Raw genomic sequence first — 5,502 nt, 5'->3', positions numbered from 1 at the left:
TTATATAGTATTAACCTCGTGCACCTCTGCCTCAGTGAGCTGAGTACTCGTTATATAATTATTAACCATCCGAGTACCTCTGCCTCCAGTGAGCTGGTGATGCTCGTTATATAATTATTAACCATCCAGTACCTCTGCCTCAGTGAGCTGGTGATGCTCGTTATGGTATTAACCATCCAGTACCTCAGTGACTGGTGATGCTCGTTATATAATTATTAACCATCAGTACCTCTGCCTCAGTAGAGCTGGTGATGCTTTCGTTATATAATTATTAGCCATCAGTACCTCAGTGAGCTGGTGATGCTTTCGTTATATAATTATTAACCATCCAGTACCTCTGCCTCAGTGAGCTGGTGATGCTCGTTATATAATTATTAACCATCCAGTACCTCTGCCTCAGTGAATTTCTTGATACTCGTTATATAATTATTAACCATCCAGTACCTCTGCCTCCCAGTGAGCTCTGGTGATGCTCGTTATATAATTATTAACCATCCAGTACCTCCGCCTCAGTGAGCTGGTGATGCTGGTTATATAATTATTAAACATCCAGTACCTCAGTGAGCTGGTGATGCTCGTTATATAATTATTAACCGTCAGTACCTCAGCCTCAGTGGCTGGTGATGCTTTCGTTATATAATTATTAACCATCAGTACCTCAGTGAGCCGGTGATGCTTTCCGTTATATAATTATTAACCATCAGTACCTCAGTGAGCTGGTGATTGCTCGTTATATAATTATTAACCATCCAGTACCTCAGTGAGCAGGTGATGCTCGTTATATAATTATTAACCATCCAGTACCTCAGTGAGCGGTGATGCTCGTTATATAATTATTAACCATCCAGTGCCCTCAGTGAGCTGGTGATGCTCGTTATATAATTATTAACCATCCAGTACCTCAGTGAGCTGGTGATGCTCGTTATATAATTATTAACCATCCAATACCTCAGTGAGCGGTGATGCTCGTTATATAATTATTAACCATCCAGTACCTCAGTGAGCCAGGTGATGCTCGTTATATAATTATTAACCATCCAGTACCTCAGTGAGCTGGTGATGCTCGTTATATAATTATTAACCATCAGTACCTCAGTGAGCTAGTGATGCTCGTTATATAATTATTAGCCATCAGTACCTCTGCCTCAGTGAGCTGGTCTACCGTAGTTTCTCCACCTCCTCCCGTAGCTCTCTGATGATCGTGCGTTGGGGTCGCCCGTTGACGGCGGCGTGGTTGACGATGCTCTTAGCCCGGTCGGCGTAGCGCAGCGTGGACAACGTCTCGTCGTGGTTATCAGCTGCTGGACTCGTGGCCACCATGGCTGTTCTACTGTTACCACCCAGACTGTCCTGGAGAGAGGGAGAGGAGAGGTTAGACTGTCCTGAGAGAGGAGAGAGAGAGGTTAGTCTGTCCTGGAGAGAGGAGAGAGGGAGAGGTTAGACTGTCCTGGAGAGGGAGAGGGAGAGGTTAGTCTGTCCTGGAGAGAGGAGAGAGGGAGAGGTTAGTCTGTCCTGAGAGGAGAGAGGAGAGGTTAGTCTGTCCTGGAGAGAGGAGAGAGGGAGGTTAGTCTGTCCTGGAGGAGAGGGAGAGGTTAGTCTGTCCTGGAGAGAGGAGAGAGGGAGAGGTTAGTCTGTCCTGGAGAGAGGGAGAGGTTAGACTGTCCTGGAGAGAGGAGGGAGAGGTTAGACTGTCCTGGAGAGAGGAGAGAGGGAGAGGTTAGTCTGTCCTGGAGAGAGGAGAGAGGGAGAGGTTAGTCTGTCCTGGAGAGAGGAGAGAGGGAGAGGTTAGTCTGTCCTGGAGAGAGGAGAGAGGGAGAGGTTAGTCTGTCCTGGAGAGAGGAGAGAGGGAGAGGTTAGTCTGTCCTGGAGAGAGGAGAGAGGGAGAGGTTAGACTGTCCTGTAGAGAGGAGAGAGGGAGAGGTTAGACTGTCCTGGAGAGAGGGAGAGGTTAGACTGTCCTGGAGAGAGGAGAGAGGAGAGGTTAGTCTGTCCTGGAGAGAGGAGAGAGGGAGAGGTTAGACTGTCCTGGAGAGAGGAGAGAGGTTAGTCTGTCCTGGAGAGAGGAGAGAGGGAGAGGTTAGTCTGTCCTGGAGAGAGGAGAGAGAAAAGACAGACTGTTACCACCCAGTCTGTCCTGGAGAGAGGAGAGAGGTTAGACTGTCCTGGAGAGAGGAGAGAGGAGAGAGGGAGAGGTTAGACTGTCCTGGAGAGAGGAGAGAGGTTAGACTGTCCTGGAGAGAGGAGAGAGGTTAGTCTGTCCTGGAGAGAGGAGAGAGGTTAGACTGTCCTGGAGAGAGGGAGAGGTTCGTCTGTCCTGGAGAGAGGAGAGAGGTTAGACTGTCCTGGAGAGAGGAGAGAGGTTAGTCTGTCCTGGAGAGAGAGAGAGAGAGGTTAGACTGTCCTGGAGAGAGAGAGAGGTTAGTCTGTCCTGGAGAGGAGAGAGAGAGGTTAGACTGTCCTGAGAGAGGAGAGAGGTTAGTCTGTCCTGGGAGAGAGGGAGAGGTTAGACTGTCCTGGAGAGAGGGAGAGGTTAGACTGTCCTGGAGAGAGGAGAGAGGTTAGACTGTCCTGGAGAGAGGAGAGAGGAGAGAGGGAGAGGTTAGACTGTCCTGGAGAGAGGAGAGAGGGAGAGGTTAGACTGTCCTGGAGAAAGGAGAGAGGGAGAGGTTAGAGAGGGAGGTTAGACTGTCCTGGAGAGAGGAGAGAGAAAAGACAGACTGTTACCACCCAGACTGTCCTGGAGAGAGGAGAGAGGGAGAGGTTAGTCTGTTCTGGAGAGGAGAGAAGGAGAGGTTAGTCTGTCCTGGAGAGAGGAGAGAGGGAGAGGTTAGACTGTCCTGGAGAGGAGAGGAGAGGTTAGTCTGTCCTGGAGAGAGGAGAGAGGGAGAGGTTAGTCTGTCCTGGAGAGAGGGAGAGGTTAGTCTGTCCTGGAGAGAGGAGAGAGGGAGAGGTTAGACTGTCCTGGAGAGAGGAGAGAGGGAGAGGTTAGACTGTCCTGGAGAGAGGAGAGAGGGAGAGGTTAGACTGTCCTGGATAGAGGGAGAGAGGGGAGGTTAGACTGTCCTGGAGAGGAGAGAGGGAGAGGTTAGTCTGTCCTGGAGAGAGGAGAGAGGGAGAGGTTAGTCTGTCCTGGAGAGAGGAGAGAGGGAGAGGTTAGAGAGGGAGAGGTTAGACTGTCCTGGAGAGAGGAGAGAGGGAGAGGTTAGTCTGTCCTGGAGAGAGGAGAGAGGGAGAGGTTAGACTGTCCTGGAGAGAGGGAGAGGTTAGACTGTCCTGGATAGAGGGAGAGAGGGAGAGGTTAGACTGTCCTGGAGAGAGGAGAGAGGGAGAGGTTAGTCTGTCCTGGAGAGAGGAGAGAGGGAGAGGTTAGTCTGTCCTGGAGAGAGGAGAGAGGGAGAGGTTAGAGAGGGAGAGGTTAGACTGTCCTGGAGAGAGGAGAGAGGGAGAGGTTAGTCTGTCCTGGAGAGAGGAGAGAGGGAGAGGTTAGTCTGTCCTGGAGAGAGGAGAGAGGGAGAGGTTAGACTGTCCTGGAGAGAGGAGAGAGGGAGAGGTTAGACTGTCCTGGAGAGGAGAGAGGAGAGGTTAGACTGTCCTGGAGAGGAGAGAGGGAGAGGTTAGACTGTCCTGGAGAGAGGAGAGGGAGAGGTTAGACTGTCCTGGAGAGAGGGAGAGGTTAGTCTGTCCTGGAGAGAGGAGAGAGGGAGAGGTTAGTCTGTCCTGGAGAGAGAGGGAGAGGTTAGACTGTCCTGGAGAGGGAGGGAGGAGAGGTTAGACTGTCCTGGAGAGAGGAGAGAGGGAGAGGTTAGTCTGTCCTGGAGAGAGGAGAGAGGGAGAGGTTAGTCTGTCCTGGAGAGAGGAGAGAGGGAGGGGTTAGTCTGTCCTGGAGAGAGGAGAGAGGGAGAGGTTAGAGAGGGAGAGGTTAGACTGTCCTGGAGAGAGGAGAGAGGAGAGGTTAGTCTGTCCTGGAGAGAGGAGAGAGGAGAGGTTAGACTGTCCTGGAGAGAGGAGAGAGGGAGAGGTTAGTCTGTCCTGGAGAGAGGAGAGGGAGAGGTTAGACTGTCCTGGAGAGAGGAGAGAGGGAGAGGTTAGACTGTCCTGGAGAGAGGAGAGAGGGAGAGGTTAGACTGTCCTGGAGAGAGGGAGAGGTTAGTCTGTCCTGGAGAGAGGAGAGAGGGAGAGGTTAGTCTGTCCTGGAGAGAGGAGAGAGGGAGAGGTTAGACTGTCCTGGAGAGGAGAGAGGGAGAGGTTAGACTGTCCTGGAGAAAGGAGAGAGGGAGAGGTTAGTCTGTCCTGGAGAGAGGGAGAGAGGGAGAGGTTAGTCTGTCCTGGAGGAGGAGAGGGAGAGGTTAGACTGTCCTGGAGAGAGGAGAGAGGGAGAGGTTAGTCTGTCCTGGAGAGAGGAGAGAGGGAGGTTAGACTGTCCTGGAGAGAGGAGAGAGGGGAGGTTAGACTGTCCTGGAGAGAGGAGAGAGGGAGAGGTTAGTCTGTCCTGGAGAGAGGAGAGAGGGAGAGGTTAGTCTGTCCTGGAGAGAGGAGAGAGGAGAGGTTAGTCTGTCCTGGAGGGAGAGGTTAGACTGTCCTGGAGAGAGGAGAGAGGAGAGGTTAGTCTGTCCTGGAGGGAGGGAGAGGTTAGTCTGTCCTGGGAGAGGAGAGAGGGAGAGGTTAGTCTGTCCTGGAGAGAGGAGAGAGGGAGAGGTTAGTCTGTCCTGGAGAGAGGAGAGGGGGAGAGGTTAGACTGTCCTGGGAGAGGAGAGAGGGAGAGGGTTAGTCTGTCCTGGAGAGGAGAGAGGGAGAGGTTAGACTGTCCTGGGGAGAGGAGAGAGGGAGAGGTTAGACTGTCCTGGAGAGAGGAGAGAGGGAGAGGTTAGACTGTCCTGGAGAGAGGAGAGAGAAATGACAGACTGTTACCACCCAGACTGTCCTGGAGAGAGGAGAGAGAAAAGACCGACTGTTTACTACCAGACTGTCTTGGAGAGGGAGGAAAAAGACAGAAGGAATGTGAAATCTGAAGATGATGTTACTCCATTTTAAAAAAACAGACCATTTTCCCACATAGAGTATCAGTCAAAAGTTTGGACACACCTACTCATTAAATAATTTTTCTTTTTTGACTATTTTCTACATTGTAGAATAATAGTGAAGACATCAAAACTATGAAATAACACACATGGAATCATTTTGTAAATTTAAAAAAAAAAGTGTTGAACAAATTAAAATATAATTCTAGATGCAAAGCTGTCAAAGGGTGGCTACTTAAATGAAAATATATCTTTACTTTTTTTGGTTTCTACATTATTCCACATGTTTTCTATTATTGTACAACGTAGAAAATAGTAAAAAGAAAAGAAAAACCCTGGAATGAGTAGGAGTGTCCAAACTGTTGACTGGTACTGTATGTAGTTTATTTATTTATTTACCTTTATTTAACTAGGCAAGTCAGTTAAGAACAAATTCTTATTTTCAATGACGGCCTGGGAACAGTGGGTTAACTGCCTGTTCAGG

At 50.1% G+C, this 5,502-nt stretch overlaps 1 pseudogene; it reads right to left on the bottom strand.

Moving 5' to 3' along the window:
- The window catches only part of LOC135530791 (kinesin-like protein KIF13B), a 20,882-nt pseudogene continuing 15,380 nt past the window's right edge, over nt 1-5,502 (bottom strand).

This window comes from Oncorhynchus masou, unplaced genomic scaffold (assembly GCF_036934945.1).
Source record: "Oncorhynchus masou masou isolate Uvic2021 unplaced genomic scaffold, UVic_Omas_1.1 unplaced_scaffold_1422, whole genome shotgun sequence".
NCBI lineage: Eukaryota > Metazoa > Chordata > Actinopteri > Salmoniformes > Salmonidae > Oncorhynchus > Oncorhynchus masou.
The sequence above is the reverse complement of the archived record's forward strand: the minus strand, read 5'-3'. Positions and strand labels throughout refer to the sequence as shown.